The sequence below is a fragment of the Perissodus microlepis genome, chromosome 6 (assembly GCF_051167445.1).
Source record: "Perissodus microlepis isolate ML-2025 ecotype Zambia chromosome 6, ASM5116744v1, whole genome shotgun sequence".
In the NCBI taxonomy this organism is placed as follows: domain Eukaryota; kingdom Metazoa; phylum Chordata; class Actinopteri; order Cichliformes; family Cichlidae; genus Perissodus; species Perissodus microlepis.
Genome location: NC_140466.1, coordinates 29,061,216 through 29,081,830, shown reverse-complemented (window position 1 = coordinate 29,081,830; position 20,615 = coordinate 29,061,216). Strand labels below are relative to the sequence as shown.

The 20,615-nt window shown below is 36.2% G+C and overlaps 1 long non-coding RNA gene across 1 annotated transcript; it reads right to left on the bottom strand.

The window, feature by feature from the left end:
• Positions 1-388: 388 nt before the first annotated feature.
• On the bottom strand, positions 389-13,157 carry LOC146385881 (uncharacterized). The gene is made up of 2 exons (XR_014800535.1): positions 11,192-13,157; positions 389-11,099 (listed from the first exon to the last, which is right to left on the bottom strand). It is a non-coding gene; the product is annotated as an uncharacterized LOC146385881 (long non-coding RNA).
• Between the last annotated feature and the right edge of the window lie 7,458 nt (positions 13,158-20,615).

Below are 20,615 nucleotides of genomic sequence, written 5' to 3'. Positions count from 1 at the left end.
TTACAATAAGCAGACCTCAGTGCAAGAAAGAGTCTTTCCACCACTGAAAAAGCACAAAGGCCAACTTTGACATTAAAAGGTGTAAAAACAAGTACAAGATATTTACAATAAGCAGACCTCAGTGCAAGAAAGAGTCTTTCCACCACTGAAAAAGCACAAAGGCCAACTTTGACATTAAAACAAGTACAAGATATTTACAATAAGCAGACCTCAGTGCAAGAAAGTGTCTTTCCACCACTGAAAAAGCACAAAGGCCAACTTTGACATTGAAACAAGTACAAGATATTTACAGTAAGCAGACCTCAGTGCAAGAAAGAGTCTTTCCACCACTGAAAAAGCACAAAGGCCAACTTTGACATTGAAACAAGTACAAGATATTTACAATAAGCAGACCTCAGTGCAAGAAAGTGTCTTTCCACCACTGAAAAAGCACAAAGGCCAACTTTGACATTAAAAGGTGTAAAAACAAGTACAAGTTATTTACAATAAGCAGACCTCAGTGCAAGAAAGAGTCTTTACAACACTGAAAAAGAACAGAGGCCAACTTTGACATGAAAAGGTGTAAAAACAAGTACAAGATATTTACAATAAGCAGACCTCAGTGCAAGAAAGAGTCTTTACAACACTGAAAAAGCACAGAGGCCAAATTTGACATTAAAACAAGTACAAGATATTTACAATAAGCAGACCTCAGTGCAAGAAAGAGTCTTTCCACCACTGAAAAAGCACAAAGGCCAAATTTGACATTAAAACAAGTACAAGATATTTACAATAAGCAGACCTCAGTGCAAGAAAGAGTCTTTACAACACTGAAAAAGCACAGAGGCCAACTTTGACATGAAAAGGTGTAAAAACAAGTACAAGATATTTACAATAAGCAGACCTCAGTGCAAGAAAGAGTCTTTCCACCACTGAAAAAGCACAAAGGCCAAATTTGACATTAAAAGAAGTACAAGATATTTACAATAAGCAGACCTCAGTGCAAGAAAGAGTCTTTACAACACTGAAAAAGCACAAAGGCCAACTTTGACATTAAAACGTGTAAAAACAAGTACAAGATATTTACAATAAGCAGACCTCAGTGCAAGAAAGAGTCTTTCCACCACTGAAAAAGCACAAAGGCCAACTTTGACATTAAAACGTGTAAAAACAAGTACAAGATATTTACAATAAGCAGACCTCAGTGCAAGAAAGAGTCTTTCCACCACTGAAAAAGCACAAAGGCCAACTTTGACATTAAAACGTGTAAAAACAAGTACAAGATATTTACAATAAGCAGACCTCAGTGCAAGAAAGTGTCTTTCCACCACTGAAAAAGCACAAAGGCCAACTTTGACATTAAAAGGTGTAAAAACAAGTACAAGTTATTTACAATAAGCAGACCTCAGTGCAAGAAAGAGTCTTTACAACACTGAAAAAGAACAGAGGCCAACTTTGACATGAAAAGGTGTAAAAACAAGTACAAGATATTTACAATAAGCAGACCTCAGTGCAAGAAAGAGTCTTTACAACACTGAAAAAGCACAGAGGCCAAATTTGACATTAAAACAAGTACAAGATATTTACAATAAGCAGACCTCAGTGCAAGAAAGAGTCTTTCCACCACTGAAAAAGCACAAAGGCCAAATTTGACATTAAAACAAGTACAAGATATTTACAATAAGCAGACCTCAGTGCAAGAAAGAGTCTTTACAACACTGAAAAAGCACAGAGGCCAACTTTGACATGAAAAGGTGTAAAAACAAGTACAAGATATTTACAATAAGCAGACCTCAGTGCAAGAAAGAGTCTTTCCACCACTGAAAAAGCACAAAGGCCAAATTTGACATTAAAACAAGTACAAGATATTTACAATAAGCAGACCTCAGTGCAAGAAAGAGTCTTTACAACACTGAAAAAGCACAGAGGCCAACTTTGACATTGAAACAAGTACAAGATATTTACAATAAGCAGACCTCAGTGCAAGAAAGAGTCTTTCCACCACTGAAAAAGCACAAAGGCCAACTTTGACATTAAAAGGTGTAAAAACAAGTACAAGATATTTACAATAAGCAGACCTCAGTGCAAGAAAGAGTCTTTCCACCACTGAAAAAGCACAAAGGCCAACTTTGACATTAAAACAAGTACAAGATATTTACAATAAGCAGACCTCAGTGCAAGAAAGTGTCTTTCCACCACTGAAAAAGCACAAAGGCCAACTTTGACATTGAAACAAGTACAAGATATTTACAGTAAGCAGACCTCAGTGCAAGAAAGAGTCTTTCCACCACTGAAAAAGCACAAAGGCCAACTTTGACATTAAAACGTGTAAAAACAAGTACAAGATATTTACAATAAGCAGACCTCAGTGCAAGAAAGTGTCTTTCCACCACTGAAAAAGCACAAAGGCCAACTTTGACATTAAAAGGTGTAAAAACGAGTACAAGATATTTACAATAAGCAGACCTCAGTGCAAGAAAGAGTCTTTACAACACTGAAAAAGAACAGAGGCCAACTTTGACATGAAAAGGTGTAAAAACAAGTACAAGATATTTACAATAAGCAGACCTCAGTGCAAGAAAGAGTCTTTACAACACTGAAAAAGCACAGAGGCCAAATTTGACATTAAAACAAGTACAAGATATTTACAATAAGCAGACCTCAGTGCAAGAAAGAGTCTTTCCACCACTGAAAAAGCACAAAGGCCAAATTTGACATTAAAACAAGTACAAGATATTTACAATAAGCAGACCTCAGTGCAAGAAAGAGTCTTTACAACACTGAAAAAGCACAGAGGCCAACTTTGACATGAAAAGGTGTAAAAACAAGTACAAGATATTTACAATAAGCAGACCTCAGTGCAAGAAAGAGTCTTTCCACCACTGAAAAAGCACAAAGGCCAAATTTGACATTAAAACAAGTACAAGATATTTACAATAAGCAGACCTCAGTGCAAGAAAGAGTCTTTACAACACTGAAAAAGCACAAAGGCCAACTTTGACACTAAAACGTGTAAAAACAAGTACAAGATATTTACAATAAGCAGACCTCAGTGCAAGAAAGAGTCTTTCCACCACTGAAAAAGCACAAAGGCCAACTTTGACATTAAAACGTGTAAAAACAAGTACAAGATATTTACAATAAGCAGACCTCAGTGCAAGAAAGAGTCTTTCCACCACTGAAAAAGCACAAAGGCCAAATTTGACATTAAAACGTGTAAAAACAAGTACAAGATATTTACAATAAGCAGACCTCAGTGCAAGAAAGAGTCTTTCCACCACTGAAAAAGCACAGAGGCCAACTTTGACATTAAAAGGTGTAAAAACAAGTACAAGATATTTACAATAAGCAGACCTCGGTGCAAGAAAGAGTCTTTCCAACACTGAAAAAGCACAAAGGCCAACTTTGACATTAAAAGGTGTAAAAACAAGTACAAGATATTTACAATAAGCAGACCTCAGTGCAAGAAAGAGTCTTTCCAACACTGAAAAAGCACAGAGGCCAACTTTGACATTAAAAGGTGTAAAAACAAGTACAAGATATTTACAATAAGCAGACCTCAGTGCAAGAAAGAGTCTTTCCACCACTGAAAAAGCACAAAGGCCAACTTTGACATTAAAACGTGTAAAAACAAGTACAAGATATTTACAATAAGCAGACCTCAGTGCAAGAAAGAGTCTTTCCACCACTGAAAAAGCACAAAGGCCAACTTTGACATTAAAACGTGTAAAAACAAGTACAAGATATTTACAATAAGCAGACCTCAGTGCAAGAAAGAGTCTTTACAACACTGAAAAAGCACAGAGGTCAACTTTGACATGAAAAGGTGTAAAAACAAGTACAAGATATTTACAATAAGCAGACCTCAGTGCAAGAAAGAGTCTTTACAACACTGAAAAAGCACAAAGGCCAAATTTGACATTAAAACAAGTACAAGATATTTACAATAAGCAGACCTCAGTGCAAGAAAGAGTCTTTACAAAACTGAAAAAGCACAGAGGCCAACTTTGACATGAAAAGGTGTAAAAACAAGTACAAGATATTTACAATAAGCAGACCTCAGTGCAAGAAAGAGTCTTTCCACCACTGAAAAAGCACAAAGGCCAACTTTGACATTGAAACAAGTACAAGATATTTACAGTAAGCAGACCTCAGTGCAAGAAAGAGTCTTTCCAACACTGAAAAAGCACAAAGGCCAACTTTGACATTAAAAGGTGTAAAAACAAGTACAAGATATTTACAATAAGCAGACCTCAGTGCAAGAAAGAGTCTTTCCACCACTGAAAAAGCACAAAGGCCAAATTTGACATTAAAACAAGTACAAGATATTTACAATAAGCAGACCTCAGTGCAAGAAAGAGTCTTTACAACACTGAAAAAGCACAGAGGCCAACTTTGACATGAAAAGGTGTAAAAACAAGTACAAGATATTTACAATAAGCAGACCTCAGTGCAAGAAAGAGTCTTTACAACACTGAAAAAGCACAGAGGCCAACTTTGACATGAAAAGGTGTAAAAACAAGTACAAGATATTTACAATAAGCAGACCTCAGTGCAAGAAAGAGTCTTTACAACACTGAAAAAGAACAGAGGCCAACTTTGACATGAAAAGGTGTAAAAACAAGTACAAGATATTTACAATAAGCAGACCTCAGTGCAAGAAAGAGTCTTTCCACCACTGAAAAAGCACAGAGGCCAACTTTGACATTAAAAGGTGTAAAAACAAGTACAAGATATTTACAATAAGCAGACCTCGGTGCAAGAAAGAGTCTTTCCAACACTGAAAAAGCACAAAGGCCAACTTTGACATTAAAACGTGTAAAAACAAGTACAAGATATTTACAATAAGCAGACCTCAGTGCAAGAAAGAGTCTTTCCACCACTGAAAAAGCACAAAGGCCAACTTTGACATTAAAACGTGTAAAAACAAGTACAAGATATTTACAATAAGCAGACCTCAGTGCAAGAAAGAGTCTTTCCACCACTGAAAAAGCACAAAGGCCAACTTTGACATTAAAACGTGTAAAAACAAGTACAAGATATTTACAATAAGCAGACCTCAGTGCAAGAAAGAGTCTTTACAACACTGAAAAAGCACAGAGGTCAACTTTGACATGAAAAGGTGTAAAAACAAGTACAAGATATTTACAATAAGCAGACCTCAGTGCAAGAAAGAGTCTTTACAACACTGAAAAAGCACAAAGGCCAAATTTGACATTAAAACAAGTACAAGATATTTACAATAAGCAGACCTCAGTGCAAGAAAGAGTCTTTACAAAACTGAAAAAGCACAGAGGCCAACTTTGACATGAAAAGGTGTAAAAACAAGTACAAGATATTTACAATAAGCAGACCTCAGTGCAAGAAAGAGTCTTTCCACCACTGAAAAAGCACAAAGGCCAACTTTGACATTGAAACAAGTACAAGATATTTACAGTAAGCAGACCTCAGTGCAAGAAAGAGTCTTTCCAACACTGAAAAAGCACAAAGGCCAACTTTGACATTAAAAGGTGTAAAAACAAGTACAAGATATTTACAATAAGCAGACCTCAGTGCAAGAAAGAGTCTTTCCACCACTGAAAAAGCACAAAGGCCAAATTTGACATTAAAACAAGTACAAGATATTTACAATAAGCAGACCTCAGTGCAAGAAAGAGTCTTTACAACACTGAAAAAGCACAAAGGCCAACTTTGACATTAAAACGTGTAAAAACAAGTACAAGATATTTACAATAAGCAGACCTCAGTGCAAGAAAGAGTCTTTCCACCACTGAAAAAGCACAAAGGCCAACTTTGACATTAAAACGTGTAAAAACAAGTACAAGATATTTACAATAAACAGACCTCAGTGCAAGAAAGAGTCTTTCCACCACTGAAAAAGCACAAAGGCCAACTTTGACATTAAAACGTGTAAAAACAAGTACAAGATATTTACAATAAACAGACCTCAGTGCAAGAAAGAGTCTTTCCACCACTGAAAAAGCACAAAGGCCAACTTTGACATTAAAACGTGTAAAAACAAGTACAAGATATTTACAATAAGCAGACCTCAGTGCAAGAAAGAGTCTTTCCACCACTGAAAAAGCACAAAGGCCAACTTTGACATTAAAACGTGTAAAAACAAGTACAAGATATTTACAATAAGCAGACCTCAGTGCAAGAAAGAGTCTTTCCACCACTTAAAAAGCACAGAGGCCAACTTTGACATGAAAAGGTGTAAAAACAAGTACAAGATATTTACAATAAGCAGACCTCAGTGCAAGAAAGAGTCTTTACAACACTGAAAAAGCACAAAGGCCAACTTTGACATTAAAAGGTGTAAAAACAAGTACAAGATATTTACAATAAGCAGACCTCAGTGCAAGAAAGAGTCTTTACAACACTGAAAAAGCACAGAGGCCAACTTTGACATGAAAAGGTGTAAAAAAAAGTACAAGATATTTACAATAAGCAGACCTCAGTGCAAGAAAGAGTCTTTCCAACACTGAAAAAGCACAAAGGCCAACTTTGACATTAAAACGTGTAAAAACAAGTACAAGATATTTACAATAAGCAGACCTCAGTGCAAGAAAGAGTCTTTCCAACACTGAAAAAGCACAGAGGCCAACTTTGACATTAAAAGGTGTAAAAACAAGTACAAGATATTTACAATAAGCAGACCTCAGTGCAAGAAAGAGTCTTTCCACCACTGAAAAAGCACAAAGGCCAACTTTGACATTAAAACGTGTAAAAACAAGTACAAGATATTTACAATAAGCAGACCTCAGTGCAAGAAAGAGTCTTTCCACCACTGAAAAAGCACAGAGGCCAACTTTGACATGAAAAGGTGTAAAAACAAGTACAAGATATTTACAATAAGCAGACCTCGGTGCAAGAAAGAGTCTTTACAACACTGAAAAAGCACAAAGGCCAACTTTGACATTAAAAGGTGTAAAAACAAGTACAAGATATTTACAATAAGCAGACCTCAGTGCAAGAAAGAGTCTTTCCAACACTGAAAAAGCACAGAGGCCAACTTTGACATTAAAAGGTGTAAAAACAAGTACAAGATATTTACAATAAGCAGACCTCAGTGCAAGAAAGAGTCTTTACAACACTGAAAAAGCACAGAGGCCAACTTTGACATTAAAAGGTGTAAAAACAAGTACAAGATATTTACAATAAGCAGACCTCAGTGCAAGAAAGAGTCTTTCCACCACTGAAAAAGCACAAAGGCCAACTTTGACATTAAAACGTGTAAAAACAAGTACAAGATATTTACAATAAGCAGACCTCAGTGCAAGAAAGAGTCTTTCCACCACTGAAAAAGCACAAAGGCCAACTTTGACATTAAAACGTGTAAAAACAAGTACAAGATATTTACAATAAGCAGACCTCAGTGCAAGAAAGAGTCTTTACAACACTGAAAAAGCACAGAGGCCAACTTTGACATGAAAAGGTGTAAAAACAAGTACAAGATATTTACAATAAGCAGACCTCAGTGCAAGAAAGAGTCTTTACAACACTGAAAAAGCACAGAGGCCAAATTTGACATTAAAACAAGTACAAGATATTTACAATAAGCAGACCTCAGTGCAAGAAAGAGTCTTTCCACCACTGAAAAAGCACAAAGGCCAAATTTGACATTAAAACAAGTACAAGATATTTACAATAAGCAGACCTCAGTGCAAGAAAGAGTCTTTACAACACTGAAAAAGCACAAAGGCCAACTTTGACATTAAAAGGTGTAAAAACAAGTACAAGATATTTACAATAAGCAGACCTCAGTGCAAGAAAGAGTCTTTACAACACTGAAAAAGCACAGAGGCCAACTTTGACATGAAAAGGTGTAAAAAAAAGTACAAGATATTTACAATAAGCAGACCTCAGTGCAAGAAAGAGTCTTTCCAACACTGAAAAAGCACAAAGGCCAACTTTGACATTAAAACGTGTAAAAACAAGTACAAGATATTTACAATAAGCAGACCTCAGTGCAAGAAAGAGTCTTTCCAACACTGAAAAAGCACAGAGGCCAACTTTGACATTAAAAGGTGTAAAAACAAGTACAAGATATTTACAATAAGCAGACCTCAGTGCAAGAAAGAGTCTTTCCACCACTGAAAAAGCACAAAGGCCAACTTTGACATTAAAACGTGTAAAAACAAGTACAAGATATTTACAATAAGCAGACCTCAGTGCAAGAAAGAGTCTTTCCACCACTGAAAAAGCACAGAGGCCAACTTTGACATGAAAAGGTGTAAAAACAAGTACAAGATATTTACAATAAGCAGACCTCGGTGCAAGAAAGAGTCTTTACAACACTGAAAAAGCACAAAGGCCAACTTTGACATTAAAAGGTGTAAAAACAAGTACAAGATATTTACAATAAGCAGACCTCAGTGCAAGAAAGAGTCTTTCCAACACTGAAAAAGCACAGAGGCCAACTTTGACATTAAAAGGTGTAAAAACAAGTACAAGATATTTACAATAAGCAGACCTCAGTGCAAGAAAGAGTCTTTACAACACTGAAAAAGCACAGAGGCCAACTTTGACATTAAAAGGTGTAAAAACAAGTACAAGATATTTACAATAAGCAGACCTCAGTGCAAGAAAGAGTCTTTCCACCACTGAAAAAGCACAAAGGCCAACTTTGACATTAAAACGTGTAAAAACAAGTACAAGATATTTACAATAAGCAGACCTCAGTGCAAGAAAGAGTCTTTCCACCACTGAAAAAGCACAAAGGCCAACTTTGACATTAAAACGTGTAAAAACAAGTACAAGATATTTACAATAAGCAGACCTCAGTGCAAGAAAGAGTCTTTACAACACTGAAAAAGCACAGAGGCCAACTTTGACATGAAAAGGTGTAAAAACAAGTACAAGATATTTACAATAAGCAGACCTCAGTGCAAGAAAGAGTCTTTACAACACTGAAAAAGCACAGAGGCCAAATTTGACATTAAAACAAGTACAAGATATTTACAATAAGCAGACCTCAGTGCAAGAAAGAGTCTTTCCACCACTGAAAAAGCACAAAGGCCAAATTTGACATTAAAACAAGTACAAGATATTTACAATAAGCAGACCTCAGTGCAAGAAAGAGTCTTTACAACACTGAAAAAGCACAGAGGCCAACTTTGACATGAAAAGGTGTAAAAACAAGTACAAGATATTTACAATAAGCAGACCTCAGTGCAAGAAAGAGTCTTTCCACCACTGAAAAAGCACAAAGGCCAAATTTGACATTAAAACAAGTACAAGATATTTACAATAAGCAGACCTCAGTGCAAGAAAGAGTCTTTACAACACTGAAAAAGCACAAAGGCCAACTTTGACATTAAAACGTGTAAAAACAAGTACAAGATATTTACAATAAGCAGACCTCAGTGCAAGAAAGAGTCTTTCCACCACTGAAAAAGCACAAAGGCCAACTTTGACATTAAAACGTGTAAAAACAAGTACAAGATATTTACAATAAGCAGACCTCAGTGCAAGAAAGAGTCTTTCCACCACTGAAAAAGCACAGAGGCCAACTTTGACATGAAAAGGTGTAAAAACAAGTACAAGATATTTACAATAAGCAGACCTCGGTGCAAGAAAGAGTCTTTCCAACACTGAAAAAGCACAAAGGCCAACTTTGACATTAAAAGGTGTAAAAACAAGTACAAGATATTTACAATAAGCAGACCTCAGTGCAAGAAAGAGTCTTTCCAACACTGAAAAAGCACAGAGGCCAACTTTGACATTAAAAGGTGTAAAAACAAGTACAAGATATTTACAATAAGCAGACCTCAGTGCAAGAAAGAGTCTTTCCACCACTGAAAAAGCACAGAGGCCAACTTTGACATTAAAAGGTGTAAAAACAAGTACAAGATATTTACAATAAGCAGACCTCAGTGCAAGAAAGAGTCTTTACAACACTGAAAAAGCACAGAGGCCAAATTTGACATTAAAACAAGTACAAGATATTTACAATAAGCAGACCTCAGTGCAAGAAAGAGTCTTTCCACCACTGAAAAAGCACAAAGGCCAAATTTGACATTAAAACAAGTACAAGATATTTACAATAAGCAGACCTCAGTGCAAGAAAGAGTCTTTACAACACTGAAAAAGCACAGAGGCCAACTTTGACATGAAAAGGTGTAAAAACAAGTACAAGATATTTACAATAAGCAGACCTCAGTGCAAGAAAGAGTCTTTCCACCACTGAAAAAGCACAAAGGCCAAATTTGACATTAAAACAAGTACAAGATATTTACAATAAGCAGACCTCAGTGCAAGAAAGAGTCTTTCCACCACTGAAAAAGCACAAAGGCCAAATTTGACATTAAAACAAGTACAAGATATTTACAATAAGCAGACCTCAGTGCAAGAAAGAGTCTTTACAACACTGAAAAAGCACAAAGGCCAACTTTGACATTAAAACGTGTAAAAACAAGTACAAGATATTTACAATAAGCAGACCTCAGTGCAAGAAAGAGTCTTTACAACACTGAAAAAGCACAGAGGCCAAATTTGACATTAAAACAAGTACAAGATATTTACAATAAGCAGACCTCAGTGCAAGAAAGAGTCTTTCCACCACTGAAAAAGCACAAAGGCCAACTTTGACATTAAAACAAGTACAAGATATTTACAATAAGCAGACCTCAGTGCAAGAAAGAGTCTTTCCACCACTGAAAAAGCACAAAGGCCAAATTTGACATTAAAACAAGTACAAGATATTTACAATAAGCAGACCTCAGTGCAAGAAAGAGTCTTTACAACACTGAAAAAGCAAAGAGGCCAACTTTGACATGAAAAGGTGTAAAAACAAGTACAAGATATTTACAATAAGCAGACCTCAGTGCAAGAAAGAGTCTTTCCACCACTGAAAACGCACAAAGGCCAAATTTGACATTAAAACAAGTACAAGATATTTACAATAAGCAGACCTCAGTGCAAGAAAGAGTCTTTACAACACTGAAAAAGCACAAAGGCCAACTTTGACATTAAAACGTGTAAAAACGAGTACAAGATATTTACAATAAGCAGACCTCAGTGCAAGAAAGAGTCTTTCCACCACTGAAAAAGCACAAAGGCCAACTTTGACATTAAAACGTGTAAAAACAAGTACAAGATATTTACAATAAGCAGACCTCAGTGCAAGAAAGAGTCTTTCCACCACTGAAAAAGCACAAAGGCCAAATTTGACATTAAAACAAGTACAAGATATTTACAATAAGCAGACCTCAGTGCAAGAAAGAGTCTTTCCACCACTGAAAAAGCACAGAGGCCAACTTTGACATGAAAAGGTGTAAAAACAAGTACAAGATATTTACAATAAGCAGACCTCAGTGCAAGAAAGAGTCTTTCCACCACTGAAAAAGCACAGAGGCCAACTTTGACATGAAAAGGTGTAAAAACAAGTACAAGATATTTACAATAAGCAGACCTCAGTGCAAGAAAGAGTCTTTCCACCAGTGAAAAAGCACAGAGGCCAACTTTGACATGAAAAGGTGTAAAAACAAGTACAAGATATTTACAATAAGCAGACCTCAGTGCAAGAAAGAGTCTTTACAACACTGAAAAAGCACAGAGGCCAAATTTGACATTAAAACAAGTACAAGATATTTACAATAAGCAGACCTCAGTGCAAGAAAGAGTCTTTCCACCACTGAAAAAGCACAAAGGCCAAATTTGACATTAAAACAAGTACAAGATATTTACAATAAGCAGACCTCAGTGCAAGAAAGAGTCTTTACAACACTGAAAAAGCACAGAGGCCAACTTTGACATGAAAAGGTGTAAAAACAAGTACAAGATATTTACAATAAGCAGACCTCAGTGCAAGAAAGAGTCTTTCCACCACTGAAAAAGCACAAAGGCCAAATTTGACATTGAAACAAGTACAAGATATTTACAATAAGCAGACCTCAGTGCAAGAAAGAGTCTTTCCACCACTGAAAAAGCACAAAGGCCAAATTTGACATTAAAACAAGTACAAGATATTTACAATAAGCAGACCTCAGTGCAAGAAAGAGTCTTTACAACACTGAAAAAGCACAGAGGCCAACTTTGACATGAAAAGGTGTAAAAACAAGTACAAGATATTTACAATAAGCAGACCTCAGTGCAAGAAAGAGTCTTTACAACACTGAAAAAGCACAAAGGCCAACTTTGACATTAAAACGTGTAAAAACAAGTACAAGATATTTACAATAAGCAGACCTCAGTGCAAGAAAGAGTCTTTCCACCACTGAAAAAGCACAAAGGCCAACTTTGACATTAAAACGTGTAAAAACAAGTACAAGATATTTACAATAAGCAGACCTCAGTGCAAGAAAGAGTCTTTCCACCACTGAAAAAGCACAGAGGCCAACTTTGACATGAAAAGGTATAAAAACAAGTACAAGATATTTACAATAAGCAGACCTCGGTGCAAGAAAGAGTCTTTCCAACACTGAAAAAGCACAAAGGCCAACTTTGACATTAAAAGGTGTAAAAACAAGTACAAGATATTTACAATAAGCAGACCTCAGTGCAAGAAAGAGTCTTTCCAACACTGAAAAAGCACAGAGGCCAACTTTGACATTAAAAGGTGTAAAAACAAGTACAAGATATTTACAATAAGCAGACCTCAGTGCAAGAAAGAGTCTTTCCACCACTGAAAAAGCACAGAGGCCAACTTTGACATGAAAAGGTGTAAAAACAAGTACAAGATATTTACAATAAGCAGACCTCAGTGCAAGAAAGAGTCTTTACAACACTGAAAAAGCACAGAGGCCAAATTTGACATTAAAACAAGTACAAGATATTTACAATAAGCAGACCTCAGTGCAAGAAAGAGTCTTTCCACCACTGAAAAAGCACAAAGGCCAAATTTGACATTAAAACAAGTACAAGATATTTACAATAAGCAGACCTCAGTGCAAGAAAGAGTCTTTACAACACTGAAAAAGCAAAGAGGCCAACTTTGACATGAAAAGGTGTAAAAACAAGTACAAGATATTTACAATAAGCAGACCTCAGTGCAAGAAAGAGTCTTTCCACCACTGAAAAAGCACAAAGGCCAACTTTGACATTAAAACAAGTACAAGATATTTACAATAAGCAGACCTCAGTGCAAGAAAGAGTCTTTACAACACTGAAAAAGCACAAAGGCCAACTTTGACATTAAAACGTGTAAAAACGAGTACAAGATATTTACAATAAGCAGACCTCGGTGCAAGAAAGAGTCTTTCCACCACTGAAAAAGCACAAAGGCCAACTTTGACATTAAAACGTGTAAAAACAAGTACAAGATATTTACAATAAGCAGACCTCAGTGCAAGAAAGAGTCTTTCCACCACTGAAAAAGCACAAAGGCCAAATTTGACATTAAAACAAGTACAAGATATTTACAATAAGCAGACCTCAGTGCAAGAAAGAGTCTTTACAACACTGAAAAAGCACAAAGGCCAACTTTGACATTAAAACGTGTAAAAACGAGTACAAGATATTTACAATAAGCAGACCTCAGTGCAAGAAAGAGTCTTTCCACCACTGAAAAAGCACAAAGGCCAACTTTGACATTAAAACGTGTAAAAACAAGTACAAGATATTTACAATAAGCAGACCTCAGTGCAAGAAAGAGTCTTTACAACACTGAAAAAGCACAGAGGCCAAATTTGACATTAAAACAAGTACAAGATATTTACAATAAGCAGACCTCAGTGCAAGAAAGAGTCTTTCCACCACTGAAAAAGCACAAAGGCCAAATTTGACATTAAAACAAGTACAAGATATTTACAATAAGCAGACCTCAGTGCAAGAAAGAGTCTTTACAACACTGAAAAAGCACAAAGGCCAACTTTGACATTAAAACGTGTAAAAACGAGTACAAGATATTTACAATAAGCAGACCTCAGTGCAAGAAAGAGTCTTTCCACCACTGAAAAAGCACAGAGGCCAAATTTGACATTAAAACAAGTACAAGATATTTACAATAAGCAGACCTCAGTGCAAGAAAGAGTCTTTCCACCACTGAAAAAGCACAAAGGCCAAATTTGACATTAAAACAAGTACAAGATATTTACAATAAGCAGACCTCAGTGCAAGAAAGAGTCTTTACAACACTGAAAAAGAACAGAGGCCAACTTTGACATGAAAAGGTGTAAAAACAAGTACAAGATATTTACAATAAGCAGACCTCAGTGCAAGAAAGAGTCTTTCCACCACTGAAAAAGCACAAAGGCCAAATTTGACATTAAAACAAGTACAAGATATTTACAATAAGCAGACCTCAGTGCAAGAAAGAGTCTTTCCAACACTGAAAAAGCACAAAGGCCAACTTTGACATTAAAACGTGTAAAAACAAGTACAAGATATTTACAATAAGCAGACCTCAGTGCAAGAAAGAGTCTTTCCACCACTGAAAAAGCACAGAGGCCAACTTTGACATGAAAAGGTGTAAAAACAAGTACAAGATTTTAACAATAAGCAGACCTCGGTGCAAGAAAGAGTCTTTCCAACACTGAAAAAGCACAGAGGCCAAATTTGACATTAAAACAAGTACAAGATATTTACAATAAGCAGACCTCAGTGCAAGAAAGAGTCTTTCCACCACTGAAAAAGCACAAAGGCCAAATTTGACATTAAAACAAGTACAAGATATTTACAATAAGCAGACCTCAGTGCAAGAAAGAGTCTTTACAACACTGAAAAAGCACAGAGGCCAACTTTGACATGAAAAGGTGTAAAAACAAGTACAAGATATTTACAATAAGCAGACCTCAGTGCAAGAAAGAGTCTTTACAACACTGAAAAAGCACAGAGGCCAAATTTGACATTAAAACAAGTACAAGATATTTACAATAAGCAGACCTCAGTGCAAGAAAGAGTCTTTCCACCACTGAAAAAGCACAAAGGCCAAATTTGACATTAAAACAAGTACAAGATATTTACAATAAGCAGACCTCAGTGCAAGAAAGAGTCTTTACAACACTGAAAAAGCACAGAGGCCAACTTTGACATGAAAAGGTGTAAAAACAAGTACAAGATATTTACAATAAGCAGACCTCAGTGCAAGAAAGAGTCTTTCCACCACTGAAAAAGCACAAAGGCCAAATTTGACATTAAAACAAGTACAAGATATTTACAATAAGCAGACCTCAGTGCAAGAAAGAGTCTTTACAACACTGAAAAAGCACAGAGGCCAACTTTGACATGAAAAGGTGTAAAAACAAGTACAAGATATTTACAATAAGCAGACCTCAGTGCAAGAAAGAGTCTTTCCACCACTGAAAAAGCACAAAGGCCAAATTTGACATTAAAACAAGTACAAGATATTTACAATAAGCAGACCTCAGTGCAAGAAAGAGTCTTTACAACACTGAAAAAGCACAAAGGCCAACTTTGACATTAAAACGTGTAAAAACGAGTACAAGATATTTACAATAAGCAGACCTCAGTGCAAGAAAGAGTCTTTCCACCACTGAAAAAGCACAAAGGCCAACTTTGACATTGAAACGTGTAAAAACAAGTACAAGATATTTACAATAAGCAGACCTCAGTGCAAGAAAGAGTCTTTCCACCACTGAAAAAGCACAAAGGCCAACTTTGACATTAAAACGTGTAAAAACGAGTACAAGATATTTACAATAAGCAGACCTCAGTGCAAGAAAGAGTCTTTCCACCACTGAAAAAGCACAAAGGCCAACTTTGACATTGAAAGGTGTAAAAACAAGTACAAGATATTTACAATAAGCAGACCTCAGTGCAAGAAAGAGTCTTTCCACCACTGAAAAAGCACAGAGGCCAACTTTGACATGAAAAGGTGTAAAAACAAGTACAAGATATTTACAATAAGCAGACCTCGGTGCAAGAAAGAGTCTTTCCACCACTGAAAAAGCACAGAGGCCAACTTTGACATTAAAAGGTGTAAAAACAAGTACAAGATATTTACAATAAGCAGACCTCAGTGCAAGAAAGAGTCTTTCCACCACTGAAAAAGCACAAAGGCCAACTTTGACATTAAAACGTGTAAAAACAAGTACAAGATATTTACAATAAGCAGACCTCAGTGCAAGAAAGAGTCTTTACAACACTGAAAAAGCACAGAGGCCAACTTTGACATGAAAAGGTGTAAAAACAAGTACAAGATATTTACAATAAGCAGACCTCAGTGCAAGAAAGAGTCTTTCCAACACTGAAAAAGCACAAAGGCCAACTTTGACATTAAAAGGTGTAAAAACAAGTACAAGATATTTACAATAAGCAGACCTCAGTGCAAGAAAGAGTCTTTCCACCACTGAAAAAGCACAGAGGCCAACTTTGACATGAAAAGGTGTAAAAACAAGTACAAGATTTTAACAATAAGCAGACCTCGGTGCAAGAAAGAGTCTTTCCAACACTGAAAAAGCACAGAGGCCAACTTTGACATTAAAAGGTGTAAAAACAAGTACAAGATATTTACAATAAGCAGACCTCAGTGCAAGAAAGAGTCTTTCCAACACTGAAAAAGCACAGAGGCCAACTTTGACATTAAAAGGTGTAAAAGCAAGTACAAGATATTTACAATAAGCAGACCTCAGTGCAAGAAAGAGTCTTTCCACCACTGAAGAAGCACAGAGGCCAACTTTGACATTAAAAGGTGTAAAAACAAGTACAAGATATTTACAATAAGCAGACCTCAGTGCAAGAAAGAGTCTTTACAACACTGAAAAAGCACAGAGGCCAAATTTGACATTAAAACAAGTACAAGATATTTACAATAAGCAGACCTCAGTGCAAGAAAGAGTCTTTCCACCACTGAAAAAGCACAAAGGCCAAATTTGACATTAAAACAAGTACAAGATATTTACAATAAGCAGACCTCAGTGCAAGAAAGAGTCTTTACAACACTGAAAAAGCACAAAGGCCAACTTTGACATTAAAACGTGTAAAAACGAGTACAAGATATTTACAATAAGCAGACCTCAGTGCAAGAAAGAGTCTTTCCACCACTGAAAAAGCACAGAGGCCAAATTTGACATTAAAACAAGTACAAGATATTTACAATAAGCAGACCTCAGTGCAAGAAAGAGTCTTTCCACCACTGAAAAAGCACAAAGGCCAAATTTGACATTAAAACAAGTACAAGATATTTACAATAAGCAGACCTCAGTGCAAGAAAGAGTCTTTACAACACTGAAAAAGCACAGAGGCCAACTTTGACATGAAAAGGTGTAAAAACAAGTACAAGATATTTACAATAAGCAGACCTCAGTGCAAGAAAGAGTCTTTCCACCACTGAAAAAGCACAAAGGCCAAATTTGACATTAAAACAAGTACAAGATATTTACAATAAGCAGACCTCAGTGCAAGAAAGAGTCTTTCCAACACTGAAAAAGCACAAAGGCCAACTTTGACATTAAAACGTGTAAAAACAAGTACAAGATATTTACAATAAGCAGACCTCAGTGCAAGAAAGAGTCTTTCCACCACTGAAAAAGCACAGAGGCCAACTTTGACATGAAAAGGTGTAAAAACAAGTACAAGATTTTAACAATAAGCAGACCTCGGTGCAAGAAAGAGTCTTTCCAACACTGAAAAAGCACAGAGGCCAACTTTGACATTAAAAGGTGTAAAAACAAGTACAAGATATTTACAATAAGCAGACCTCAGTGCAAGAAAGAGTCTTTCCAACACTGAAAAAGCACAGAGGCCAACTTTGACATTAAAAGGTGTAAAAACAAGTACAAGATATTTACAATAAGCAGACCTCAGTGCAAGAAAGAGTCTTTCCACCACTGAAGAAGCACAGAGGCCAACTTTGACATTAAAAGGTGTAAAAACAAGTACAAGATATTTACAATAAGCAGACCTCAGTGCAAGAAAGAGTCTTTACAACACTGAAAAAGCACAGAGGCCAAATTTGACATTAAAACAAGTACAAGATATTTACAATAAGCAGACCTCAGTGCAAGAAAGAGTCTTTCCACCACTGAAAAAGCACAAAGGCCAAATTTGACATTAAAACAAGTACAAGATATTTACAATAAGCAGACCTCAGTGCAAGAAAGAGTCTTTACAACACTGAAAAAGCACAGAGGCCAACTTTGACATGAAAAGGTGTAAAAACAAGTACAAGATATTTACAATAAGCAGACCTCAGTGCAAGAAAGAGTCTTTCCACCACTGAAAAAGCACAAAGGCCAAATTTGACATTAAAACAAGTACAAGATATTTACAATAAGCAGACCTCAGTGCAAGAAAGAGTCTTTACAACACTGAAAAAGCACAAAGGCCAACTTTGACATTAAAACGTGTAAAAACGAGTACAAGATATTTACAATAAGCAGACCTCAGTGCAAGAAAGAGTCTTTCCACCACTGAAAAAGCACAGAGGCCAAATTTGACATTAAAACAAGTACAAGATATTTACAATAAGCAGACCTCAGTGCAAGAAAGAGTCTTTCCACCACTGAAAAAGCACAAAGGCCAAATTTGACATTAAAACAAGTACAAGATATTTACAATAAGCAGACCTCAGTGCAAGAAAGAGTCTTTACAACACTGAAAAAGCACAAAGGCCAACTTTGACATTAAAACGTGTAAAAACGAGTACAAGATATTTACAATAAGCAGACCTCAGTGCAAGAAAGAGTCTTTCCACCACTGAAAAAGCATAAAGGCCAACTTTGACATTGAAACGTGTAAAAACAAGTACAAGATATTTACAATAAGCAGACCTCAGTGCAAGAAAGAGTCTTTACAACACTGAAAAAGCACAGAGGCCAACTTTGACATGAAAAGGTGTAAAAACAAGTACAAGATATTTACAATAAGCAGACCTCAGTGCAAGAAAGAGTCTTTCCACCACTGAAAAAGCACAAAGGCCAAATTTGACATTAAAACAAGTACAAGATATTTACAATAAGCAGACCTCAGTGCAAGAAAGAGTCTTTCCAACACTGAAAAAGCACAAAGGCCAACTTTGACATTAAAACGTGTAAAAACAAGTACAAGATATTTACAATAAGCAGACCTCAGTGCAAGAAAGAGTCTTTCCACCACTGAAAAAGCACAGAGGCCAACTTTGACATGAAAAGGTGTAAAAACAAGTACAAGATTTTAACAATAAGCAGACCTCGGTGCAAGAAAGAGTCTTTCCAACACTGAAAAAGCACAGAGGCCAACTTTGACATTAAAAGGTGTAAAAACAAGTACAAGATATTTACAATAAGCAGACCTCAGTGCAAGAAAGAGTCTTTCCAACACTGAAAAAGCACAGAGGCCAACTTTGACATTAAAAGGTGTAAAAACAAGTACAAGATATTTACAATAAGCAGACCTCAGTGCAAGAAAGAGTCTTTCCACCACTGAAGAAGCACAGAGGCCAACTTTGACATTAAAAGGTGTAAAAACAAGTACAAGATATTTACAATAAGCAGACCTCAGTGCAAGAAAGAGTCTTTACAACACTGAAAAAGCACAGAGGCCAAATTTGACATTAAAACAAGTACAAGATATTTACAATAAGCAGACCTCAGTGCAAGAAAGAGTCTTTCCACCACTGAAAAAGCACAAAGGCCAAATTTGACATTAAAACAAGTACAAGATATTTACAATAAGCAGACCTCAGTGCAAGAAAGAGTCTTTACAACACTGAAAAAGCACAGAGGCCAACTTTGACATGAAAAGGTGTAAAAACAAGTACAAGATATTTACAATAAGCAGACCTCAGTGCAAGAAAGAGTCTTTCCACCACTGAAAAAGCACAAAGGCCAAATTTGACATTAAAACAAGTACAAGATATTTACAATAAGCAGACCTCAGTGCAAGAAAGAGTCTTTACAACACTGAAAAAGCACAAAGGCCAACTTTGACATTAAAACGTGTAAAAACGAGTACAAGATATTTACAATAAGCAGACCTCAGTGCAAGAAAGAGTCTTTCCACCACTGAAAAAGCACAGAGGCCAAATTTGACATTAAAACAAGTACAAGATATTTACAATAAGCAGACCTCAGTGCAAGAAAGAGTCTTTCCACCACTGAAAAAGCACAAAGGCCAAATTTGACATTAAAACAAGTACAAGATATTTACAATAAGCAGATCTCAGTGCAAGAAAGAGTCTTTACAACACTGAAAAAGCACAAAGGCCAACTTTGACATTAAAACGTGTAAAAACGAGTACAAGATATTTACAATAAGCAGACCTCAGTGCAAGAAAGAGTCTTTCCACCACTGAAAAAGCACAGAGGCCAAATTTGACATTAAAACAAGTACAAGATATTTACAATAAGCAGACCTCAGTGCAAGAAAGAGTCTTTCCACCACTGAAAAAGCACAAAGGCCAACTTTGACATTAAAACAAGTACAAGATATTTACAATAAGCAGACCTCAGTGCAAGAAAGAGTCTTTCCACCACTGAAAAAGCACAAAGGCCAACTTTGACATTAAAACGTGTAAAAACGAGTACAAGATATTTACAATAAGCAGACCTCAGTGCAAGAAAGAGTCTTTCCACCACTGAAAAAGCACAAAGGCCAACTTTGACATTAAAACAAGTACAAGATATTTACAATAAGCAGACCTCAGTGCAAGAAAGAGTCTTTCCACCACTGAAAAAGCACAAAGGCCAACTTTGACATTAAAACAAGTACAAGATATTTACAATAAGCAGACCTCAGTGCAAGAAAGTGTCTTT